General features: G+C 28.9%; 1 protein-coding gene across 10 annotated transcripts in view; it reads right to left on the bottom strand.

Annotated features, from left to right (window-relative positions):
• The window catches only part of LOC129905297 (serine/threonine-protein kinase N), a 214,847-nt gene that overhangs the window by 85,675 nt on the left and 116,889 nt on the right, over positions 1 to 12,283 (bottom strand). For 3 of the 10 annotated variants that reach the window (XM_055980737.1, XM_055980742.1, XM_055980743.1), the window contains exon 1: positions 5,953 to 6,470. The exons of 2 other annotated variants lie outside the window; for them this stretch is intronic. The gene's annotated coding sequence lies outside the window, so the exon portion shown is untranslated. Of the gene's footprint in view, positions 1 to 5,952; positions 6,475 to 12,283 lie in introns of those variants that run through there. 5 more of the 10 variants (XM_055980740.1, XM_055980739.1, XM_055980744.1 and 2 more) reach the window with 5 other exon arrangements.

Here is a 12,283-nt window from a genome sequence, read left to right as displayed (position 1 = left end):
CAACTATGTACGTAAATGACATTAAACTCCAATAGGTCCGTGCCAGTCAACAGTTGAGTTTCTATAACAACAAAGATCTTCTATCTACACTTTTATTAAAACCCTTTTTTTCAAGTGCCTATAGCATTTTGTCAACAGCAGAATGACAAAGTAATACTTCATAAATATTTCGAAATTTTGTCAACCGCATGCGGTTATCCGATTTCATAACGCGGAAATTTAGTTTCTATCTATTTTTTAAGCCCGACAAATATGTGCAAAAGTGTCAAAATAACGATGAAGAAAAATCAACCCACGACAGACGATAGCACTCTTTATATCTACAAATTGATATTTCATATTATTGCATTCCAAATCGATGTTTGAACGGTTTCAATCTAACTGATTAAATATTATTTATTTTTTAAATGGCATAACAACACGTTTACCAAACAAACAAAAATTGAATGCGTCAATAATATATTCAAGCGCCTCCGTGACATGCGTCGTCACCGGCTTTATACTACCGTTTGTTATTTAAATATGCATTCAAACCAAAAAAAATGCAAATGTGTCAAGTCTACAACTTTGCCTCAGACTTACAAATATTTTACAAAAAAAACTTCACTTGCGCTAACGATGTCATTGAACATTTAAGAAATATTTAAATTTTATCAGTAAACGTGATTTGTTTGGTAAATTATTCAGGCTAGGGTGTAATTAATTTTAACTATTAATCATCAAATAATAAAAATTTGTAATTTATTTCGGTTGACAATTTAGGTTTAAATATTTTAAAATGCATCACCAAATAAAATTTGAAACAAAAGTAAAATTCAAAATGTTGATTCAATCCACACTGTCAAGGCTAAGTAAATAATAATAAAATTGGTATTCAAATCTATTCACAATTACTTTGTGTATATTTTTCGTTATCAACAACAGCCATTTGTAAGATTTCAAGAAAATGCAAAAAGGAATACTTTTTCTTCTTCTTATTTAAAGAGAAATATTCAAATTTCTTTACTCAATACATTTTCGCTAAATTTTTGACAGATAAAGTAAACAATGATTATTCATAAAGAAGAAACACCGTTTCCTACAGATTGGAAATAGTGACGCAAAGTATGAATTTTTTGCTTTTGCCTTTTTCCTACTGGCAAACACTTAACAATTAAGAAAATCTAAAAATATCTAATTAATAATAATTAAGTTTTTGTTTAAATTCTCTCCAAAGAAAATGAAATAAAAATAGATTTTAAATGTAGATAGAAACTAAACATATTCCGGTGAATATGGCGCCATTATCATTTTAAAGCTTCGTTCACAATTGTCATTGAAAAATTATTGAAAAGTTCAATTTGACAGATGTCAGGTAAAGAATTAAATGTGACAAATGGTGTCTTTCTACAAAAAAAAAATAAACATTTTGGAAAAAAAAACTACAAATATACGTTATTTATTGTATTTTTTTGTTATCGTTTTTCTCCCTGGTGAACTTGGAATATTTAAGATAAAATTCTAACAATAATTTGATAAGATAAAATTTCTATTGTAGGAAACAAGCTAGAAACTTGCATTTGTAATAATAACAAATATTAATTAGAAATTTGATAGTATTGGTGAGATTTAATCTTTTTTTTTTTTTTGTATAAACAAAATAAACTAATTTGTGTATTCGTAGAATTCTTAATAGTTTTCGGTTAATAGTGAATGTGTTTAGATACTGATAAAAGTTTTAATAACTACAATAGGTAAATAGAGTAGGTACACATAGAAACAAGTGAGGGTAAATTCTTGGAAACTGGTGTGTTTTCATTGAGAAATAGATTGAAATTACAGCAGAAGAAAATTTAATGATTTTCAATTGAAACAGTTCTGGGATATTCTATAAATGTCCAAAACTACGGCTTAAATTCAATAAGATATTGACTGGTTTCAAACAGAATACAAACAAAATGAAACTGAGTCATTGTAAAATAGTCTTAAAAAAATTATTTCATACAAGAAATTCAATATAAAATTTCATATGTCACGCCTGTTACGTTCTATTGTCACACCCGTAACACTGATAAAATGAATATTTTTGATAGTATTTTTTTGCAATTCGTTCTGACGCTTATTTGTCACCAAACTACACCAGTCACATCAACTACATCCATGACAGGAAACTTCAATAGGTATGTGTGTCCCATTAGGGTGGGTCAAAAAAATCAAAAAAAAATTTAACGAAAAATCGATAGACACTTCTAGAATATACACACCAAATATGAGCTCTTTATATTAATGGGAAGGTAATCCGCTTCGCAATTTTCCATTTTTACATCAGCTTCTACTAAAAAAAATCATTTTTTTTATAAATCGACTCTTTTGCAAATTTCTTTACATATTCTTGTAGGAAATTTTTTCTTTTTTCTTTCTTTCTTTTTTCGTTTATCTAACCGTTTAATAGATATTTGAGGTCCAAAAATCGAGAAAATCTTTAAAAATTTGTTTTTTGTTCTTAATGTTGTAACAAATTGAAAAATTATAATAATCAAACGCGCAAGACATATTCTTGTAGGAAATTTTTTTTTTTTTTTGTTTAATGCAATTAGGTTTACTTATGTTTTGCAAAAAAAAATAAATATTGACATCTGCTGTCAAACCAATAGCGATTCGTTTCAAAAATTTGAAAACTACTGCCAACAAGATTTATGATGGTTTAAAAATAAATATAAGGTTAGAAAAAAATTTCTAAAAAAAAAAAATGCAAGTGAGGTGAGATTTAAAAAAAAATAAAATGCACGACTGGGTCGCAAGAACTTGCTCTTAGAGTTAAAGTTGCTTAAATTTTTAAGACTGTTATATAGAAATTTGGAAAAATAAAATAAAATTTGTTTTTTACAAAAATAAAATAAAATCTGATATTAAATTGCCCTCTAAAACAAGTATGCAGTTTTGATTGATATATTAAGATGCATTTTTAGAAAAAAAATTTTCAAAATCGTTAGAGCCGTTTTTTAAAAACAAATTTTGTATAAATAATTTTTTGGAAAAAAAGTTTTAAAATAAAATTGGTATGCCATTCTGTAGAAATCACTAATAACATCTAAAAACAAAATTTCAAAAAAATTCAATGTACCGTTTTCGAAATTTCAAAATTTTTTTAAAAATCCAAAAATTATTTTTTTTCAAAATTTTATTTTTGGCTTATATTTAAATTATATAAATGCTATTTCACAAAAAGTTTCGTTGAAATCGAATAAGCAGTTTCGGAGATAATCGGATTTGAAAAAATTTTTTCATTGAAAGATAGACCTTAGCTTAAAACTAACATTTGAATTTTTTAAACAAAATCGTTGGAGCCGTTTTCGAGATATTTCAATTTTACTAAAATCGGTATGACAAGTACCGTAATTTTTGGTCCAAAAAAATTAATTCCAAAAACCCCTCTGAAGAGTCGCCAAATAACGCTACATACCAAGTTTGACATTAATCGGTCCATCCGTTCAGGCTGTAGCTCCTTATACAAACAGACAGACTGACAGACTGACAGACTGACAGACTGACAGACAGACAGACTGACAGACTGACAAACAGACAGAAAGACAGACGGACTTCCGGGACCCACTTTTTTGGCATTGTCTGCCATCGTAATGTCATGGAAAAATGTTATCTCAACTTTTTTTTTTTTGTACGAATGCGTAACTTGATATGTAGTACCTATATCGCAAGTAAAAATTAATCTTTAAACACTAAATTGCGTAGAGACGGTTTTTCATCCACTCGAAAAATCTTGTTTCTATGACTCGAGTATGTTCATAAAAGTTAATTATTTTTAGTTTTCTGTTTTATTCAGTTCTTGTAAATAAACAAATTGTCAATTATGTATATTCAACTCGTTTCAAGAAAACTTTTTTAAGGAATTACCCAGATTTTTAAAGAAATCGAACCCAACATTTTATTCAATTTAGGGCCAATTTTTCAATAGTCAGTTAAATAGTCAGTTAGTACTTATTCCCCAGATCAATTCAGTCAAAACAGTCAGATATATTATGTAGCTTATTCCTAGGAATAAAACATTTATTAGACCAATTTTAGAAAATATTGATAAAATGGATTTCTTTGAGATTATAAATTATAAAGATGCTTTTTTTTAACAAATTTAAAAACCAATGTGTTTAAAAAATACAAGAGAACACAAGAAAACAAAAACAGTTATGGATAAAAATGACGTTTAATTTTTAATATTTTTGAATTTGACATTTTTTTTTGTTTGTTATTCTGTAGAATAGATTTTTCTTGATTGAAAAATTCAATTTTGTTACCTGATTGTTTATGAGTTAAATAACTTTATTCGTCAAACAGTTAACTGACTGTTTATTAGAAGATTGAAAAATCGGCTCTTAGAATTTCGAAACGCTTTTAAGAAATTTTGTTACATTTACATTTTGTTCGATTTTCTTCTTTTTTTTAACATTTTTTTTGCAATTCGACAGTTGAAAAAAACTAAGGAATCCCCAAAATTATTTTAGTGGAGAGTGAGAGTTACCATTTATTTAAATTCACATTATTGCATTCTCCTGTTAAAATTGTGTTCCATTCTTAAAAACATTAGGTAAATCAATGAACATTTACGTTTGTACGTTTTTTATTAATGTCAGAAAATATTTCAACTTTCGAAGCCTTGTTCAACGATTAATTTTCTTAAAATAGTTTTTGATTTTCTTTAATGATTAAAGCTCTCGAAAAATTCTTCAAAACACATTTGTGCCAATGTACCTTTAAAAGTATAAAAGTGCAAAGTAAATTCAATTGTATTGGGAGTGCACTCATTTACTGATGGTTTTTTGTTTGTTCTTGTTGATTCTCATCAAATCGAGTGACTACCAAAAACATGGTTCGTTGATCTATGTTGACTTTGTTGTATACAATTACATATATTCCCTTCAAGACTATATTTCAAAACAAATATTGACAAAAACCAAACTTCAAAAAGTGTAACAAATATTTCACATCAGTTTTAATTGAACCATACAGAACAAACTTTTCAATACTGTTTTTGTTATAAAAACTATTAAATGGTTCAATATTTTTTATAAAAATATTGAAAATAAATGACCAATAACCAACCCAAAAATACCAACAAAGAATATCAACAAAATTGAAAAGCTTTTCGCTACAGAGAAATGCATTTCATAGAAGTAAACAAAAATAAAAATGATTCTCCTTGTTTTTTTTTTGTATTTCAAATAGTTTCGTCGGCGCATTCATGTATCACTGTCAAATTAATCCTGAATCCATGTACACAGAACAGCATCAGACAGAATATGAATAAATTTAAAATAAAAAACCAAAAAAAAGCGCGAAAAACACTTTTCAACTCATAATAAAATTGACAAGTGATAATAAAACCAAAAAAAATGCAAAAAAAAAAAACAGTAGCAGAGATAAAATAAAATTGAGACAAAAAAAAAAAAAAACAGTGCAGTTTACACACTCACGACGGCGATGTCGAAGACGACAACGACTACGACGACGACTGCCTTCGCCTCCCACGTATACACTTAAGCCCGCGCGCACACAACATTTAAATTTATTTACACACGCAAAGTGCCAGTTGGAATCGACATAATATTTATCTTTTTTTTTTTGTATTTATTTTTTTTTTTTAAAGACTCAACGATTTTGGCACTTTTCCGACACTTCTCTTGGTAATTTTCTTTATTTTCTTAAATATTCAATTTTCCATGTGCGGGGGTTTTTCATTTGTATTTTTTTTTTTTTTTTTTATTTTGATTTAGTAGGCTGCTTTAGAATTCACAAAGCGTAGACAGACAAAAAATATTATAAACTCAGCTACGTGTTAAAATTTTTTTGCACTGTGAACTTTATTATTTTTTTTTTTTTGTGACAAAAGAATTTCATAAATTTTAGGACGATTCGTTTCAAAAGGACACAAAATTCACTTAATTATTTCAATTTTATTACATTTTTTGGGGGATGAATTTTGGAGCCAACTCACAAAAGGGTTGTGAGGATTTTTTTTTTTTTAATTTTTTTGAAAATGAAAATTAATTCTTCATTTTGCAAAAAAAAAAAAAATAAACTTCAATTCGCGGACATCTACGAGTACAGCGGCGACAAACGACAACCTGCAGTGCCGATGATTTTAATCACTAACGACGACAGGTGGAAGTGAGTGTCCGTGTAGTTGTTGGTTGAAACCACACACCAGAGCTCTCACCTATTATAACCAAGAAGGGTGACACATGCCTAATATAACCCCAATACAAACTCTTATTCACTACTACTGGTCTGGTTGATATTGCTACTGCTGCCGTGCTGAGAAGATGAACATGAAAACGACGAACAACTCTATTAACCTCCCGCTCAGCCTCAGTCAATATAAGCAAAGCAACCCTCCATAGAAGCAAAGTCTACACAAAGTGAGGAGTATAGATTCGTTTGAAGTTGTTTTGGAGCTTTTTTTTCTGTTTTGTTGACTATACTCGTATATATTGTTAGGGTAAAATAACACATAAAGACAAGCTAGGGTATGGGTTTGGATGGTGGGTGGTATACCCTGTTTTTAAAGGTCAATGACTTTTTTTTTGGGTGAAAAGTGGTTTTATTTTTGAAAATTGGAAAAGTGGGGGTGGGGGGAGGGAAAAAGGTATTTGAAGGATAATTTTATTTGGTTAAAAGATACAAAAAAAAAAACACTCACAGTTTGGGGGAATTTTTCGACAGATCTTAATTAGCAAATTTTTAGAGGTGACAAGCAGAGAGAGGATGGAATGTATACAGAAGTTTATTTTTCAAAGTTTGAAAAGTTAATTTACATATTGATAACTTTGTTTGTGTCGAAAATTAACTCGTGCAAAGCGATTTTTTTTTTTACAAAGAAAATTCTGAAAATTTGATAATTCTTGTTGAAATATAATCGAATTATCCAGTAACAGAAAAGGAGTATGGGGAGAATGTCAGTATTTTAATATATTATTGTTTAGTTACAAAAATGTTTAACATTAACAAAATTTACTTCTACTATTGCTAAACATTTTAAATGTGAGTTTTCGAAATACAGAGTTGTGTCGAAGAGAACACAAAAAATTATGAAAAGGTAATACTGTCTAAACTCTTTAATACTAATCGATTTTCTAAAATTTCATAATAAAAGTTATAGGAACTCAAAAAACAGTAATTTATAGCTTCTAAATAATTATTACAATTATAATTGTAATCAATATTTTTACTTGCTCTATAGGGCAAGTATTGGTTTCGTGTCAAAAAAAAAATTCGAGGTTTTAATCAAAACAAACATTACGATGATGGAGAAGTCATGACGTCCGTCGGTCTGTGCGTCCGCGCGTCCATCTGTACAAGTAGCTACAGCCTAAATGGGTAGATGGATTTTCTTGAAATTTGGTATGGATGTTTTTTTCGTAATTTCCAAGGTTGGTTTTTTTTTTTGTTTTTTAATATCTCGCTTAGAACGTATAGATCCCATACAAAATTTTCGAGTTATTGCAACTTTCTCGAAAACGGCTCTAACGATTTTGATTATATAGTTCTAACATAACTGCGTTTTTAGTTTTTCTCAAAAAATACGGATAGTTGTCTTTAAATTTTTTTAAATCGCGGATGTCGGCTCTTCCCGTACATCATTATGGAGTTATTGCTATTTTTTCAAAAATGGCTCTAATGATTTTGATTAAATTTTGCATACGTAATATTCAAAGTAATTGCAGTAAAACTGCATTTTTAGTTTTTCTCAAAAAAGTCAAGTAAAATAAAACAAAATTGTATTTGACAAACATTTGGCCTACATGCCGGCTCTTCCCCTACATCAACCAAATTTCTTAAAAATGTATATAGAGGCAGCTCTTATAATCTACAAGTAAGCTAACATAAAAGTGCTTTGAACTGCAAGAGCAAGTACTTGCGGCCCCAGTCGTGCTTTTTATTTTTTATTCTTATACTAAAATTTCGAACCTTTTTTTTTCTCAAAACTAGCTATAAGTCGTTATGGAGATCACTTCAATTTTGGTTGACGTAATTTGATTTGAAGATTTTTTTATTGAAAATTATTTGCTAAGTATTTTGCTAAAGTTTGTGCAAACGCAAAAGGTTCAGCTGCTAAAAATGATAGCGAGGTATTATTTGACTTTGAAAATGTGCCTAGATATAAACATCGTATCCGCTCTAAAAAAATGCAGTTTAGTTAAGAATGTGATTATGAAACAATTATTGGGCCCTGTCAAAAATATAAGTTCAAAGTATTCTTTCACACCATGGATATACAGCCATAAACCCATTAGAGTTAAGGTTTCATAAATTAATGAGGCCACCAAACATTTTTTATTTTTGTATAATTATAGATATGTATGCTTTTAGAAAACTGCCTAAAATCAATTGGCAGAAATTTTGAAGTAATATTAACATATGCCAACTCCTCTGATATATGTATGTAAATGGGTTAAAATTTTCCGAAGAGCTGTCAGTGTTTTTAGATAATCTTTTGTCTCTAGAAGAGATTTTAAAATGTATAACTCTTGACCTTACCAGTAACGGTTGCATATGGAGAACGTAACTTTTCCAAATTGAAAATCATTAAAAACTATCTAAGGTCCACCAAAACGAGATTGGATTTAATAAACAAAAAAATTTGGGATAGTATAAATTAGGCAGAAGTAACTAAAGATTTTGAAGAACAAAAAGTGCGAAGAAGAAATATTTTACCTGTATTTGTTTTGTGTTTTTAGAAATTTTAGAAAATTTACACTTCAAAGTAGCTCACAAAATTGCTGTCAAAAACCTAATTCTTTTCATCATTTCCTGACAAAAGTATCAAAGAAGATCCTGTAAAAATGTAAAGTCAAAATATCAAAACAGAATTTTTACTGATGGATTTTACTGATAGCTATAACTGAGCCCTATTATTTCTTCAGGTTGCAAAAACATCAACAACATAAATGCACCCTATGAATATATGCCTTAGGTTATAAATTATTGATAGAGGCATTAAGTACTTGCAAAGGTGTATAGTGTAGGTATTATATGCAACAAAAAAACTAAACATGTGTTCACTTCACATAGAAAAAGGTAAAAATATAATAATATAAAAAAACCCACACACACACAAACTTCCTTATAAACTATATCTCTCTTGAGGTGGTGAATTATCAGGAATATAATTCTACCACACTCTGAACAATGAAAAACTCTTATCAGTCGACACGAGTAATCGCCAAAACACACAACACACACGAATAACGAGAAGAACGAAAAAAAAAAAAAAACATACAAACTGATTGTTGAAAAACGCGAAACACGAACACAAGAAGATAATCAGAGAGAATGTGGTGTGTGCTTGAGGGGTAGGTAATCAAAATTGATGATACCGTAAACAATATGCATTCAGGGAGAAAGACATTTTATTGACTAAGGCGCGCAGCGAGCATGTGTTCGTTCGTGCCGATTAATTGCGTGCAATTTATGGCCCAAAAGGGGCACACAAAACTTGGCTTCTTTCTATATCGCAAATATAATTGTTTGTTCTCATGGATATAATTTTCTAATATTAAAAAGGTATACACAAACATTTTTATAAGAAAATATAAATAGAAATTAAGCTTTTTAAATTGGCGGGATGTTGATAAAAAACAACGAAATTACCTGAGAATATTATACAAAAAATATATCTAACAAGTGTATTTTCAATGTAATCAATCTTTAAGGGTTTCCAAACTTCTGGGAAATAAAAATGAGTCTCAATGTTTTGCGGTTGATATGTCTGTGGGAATCAAAAACTGAGTCTTTTCTCACTAAGTTGACTTTTGAAACAGGTATTTTTTTTTATATATTTTTATTATGAAATAATAAAATTAGTTTCGTAGAGTTTAACTTGTTAATGCTTTGACATTAATTACCAACTAATCTATCAAAAGATGACAGAAACAGGGTGCTATTAAACCATTAATTTACTGTTTAAAACAAGGAGAAAGTAGTTTATGTAGTAGAGTAGGTACCTAGTGGATGTAAATATGAATGTAAGAAATGTGAATGCTGTTTTGAGTAAGAGTCACGACAAGGCTGTGTGAATTTGACGTTATAGGTGAAGTAAGCTTAGTATTGATAAGAATATTTATATTACAGTATTTAATTAACTTTAAAACGAATAAAGAAAATGAGTTCTGTTTTATGGGTGAGTTATAATAAAACTGACGAGACTTCGGTGTTATTTGGATGTTACGCATTTCAGGCTTTGCCCACTTTAACTTTAATTACTTTAATGTGCATTGGGGTTCGAAATTGTTTCTTCATTAAAATAATTTATTAAAATAGCTCATTTAGTATCAATTTATTGACTCTTTATTTTACTTCAATTCCCCATCCCGTAAAAAATAATTTCAACGAAAATAAACTTTAGTCTAATACCTCAGTCATTTGTGAGTTTAAGTTTTCAGAATTCGTTAGAATTTTAATTCTCATGCACATAGAAAAATAATGAAATTTGAAATTTTTCAACATGAAAACTTGTTGTTTTTAAATGAAACAATGTTATTATTTTTTTTAAGTTTATTTCGTTACGAATCTTCTAAAAGTGGAAACTTTTACAAATTAACGAAATCTTAAGGTTAAGATAAATTTAAAATTGAACAAACCATTTTAATTGTTCACACCGCACAGTGGTCGATTTTGAGTCACTAGGTAGACTTAATTCTTTTGTATGTCTTATTGGCTTTGAATATTATTTTTAATGTGATAAAGTCTTAAAAATCGATGAACCCTGGTCTCCCGTTCTTCCCGTGCCTGTTAGCAGTTTTTTTCACATTGGCTGCTATATTCATTATCAATGTACAGCTTATAAACTATTACACTGGTTTACAAGGGTTTTGTTGCCGAAACAAAAATATACTTTTCTGAAGGTTTTCGGTGTCTTGAACTCGAATCCGAAGTAAAAAAAAATTAATCAGCTCCCGTTTTTGAAATATTACTGTTAGAAGATGCAAAAAACGTTTTTTTTTGGGTATTTCGGACCTTATTCTTTTATATAAGGAAAATTGTTTGAACATATTTAGTAACGGTTTTCCATCTTTCAATGCCTGTTTAAATCTTTCTGATGTCTTTTTATTGCCCGAGATATCTTTAATGGGAACAAATATTTTTTTCCCCAAATTTTTGACAGTTTTCGAGTCCTTTTGACCGTTTTTTATTTATATCTTTTTCGTTTTAATATTAATCAAATTAACATGAAATATAAATAAAAGCCAGGACTATAAATAAAAGCCAGGACACATTTTTGAGATAACGGTAAAAAGATGGTCTTTTTTTTGACACGTAATATCTTTTTACATAGAGCATTTATAAATTTGATTTATTTTTATTTTGAAAAGAGATAATATAAACTTTCATTTCATATATCACACATAACAGTTCATGCTCTACAAGCTAGACAATCTTGAACAATTTCCTTCCGTAAAAAAAATGGTCACCTTAAAAAGAGCGAATTGGTACCTGAAAGAGACGAAAAAATAGTTTGCGGCGGTTTTCGGCACTTAATTTTAGCATCAAATTAAAGGTAATGATTCAAACTACAAAATATAAAAAATTCACGATGGCACTCTTCGGCACTTTTTTTTAATCGTCCAAGAAGTAAAAAACAAACATCTGAAAACTATCAAAAAATGCCTTACAACATTCAGTTAATAGAAATAGAATCTGACTTTTTTTTTACAAAAAACAAATTGAATTTAAAAGTACATACCACTAGCATTTTCTGACATTTTTTTGTTCAACTCAATTACTCACTTTTATCATAAACTATCACTTTGTAAACACTTGTTAACTCGCGGACGTTAAAATAGAGAGTGAGCAAATCATGAATGATTACATTGAGATGATAAAATAACGGAATCAAAAAATTATTTTTGTTGTTTTTTGTTGTTTAAGAATATTTACTTTCGGCCTAAAGGTATTTTTTATGCTGACAACAACTTTTTTTTTCGACTTTTGACCAGCTACGATGTACTTAATCGACCAGTGTGCACCGGCTTAATAGTTAAGGGTTTAAGGTTCGATTCATGGTCATATTGAGTAATTCCAAAATAATTTCCTTTTGTGTTTGAGAAAAATCAATTAAAATAAATTAAATTTTATGAGGTAATTTTAAACAAACAGGTGGCCTGGATGGTAGGGTACTTGCTTTGTAACTCAGGGTCCAATCCCCAAACACAATGCTTAATTGTTATTTTTCCAAAATCTTTCAAAAATGTACATTTTTGATTTAACTGTTTTTTTTTTTTATTTAACGTTC

Source organism: Episyrphus balteatus, chromosome 1 (genome assembly GCF_945859705.1).
Source record: "Episyrphus balteatus chromosome 1, idEpiBalt1.1, whole genome shotgun sequence".
NCBI classification, from domain to species: domain Eukaryota; kingdom Metazoa; phylum Arthropoda; class Insecta; order Diptera; family Syrphidae; genus Episyrphus; species Episyrphus balteatus.
Note: the sequence above shows the minus strand (reverse complement) of the source record. Positions and strands in the feature narration are given on the sequence as shown.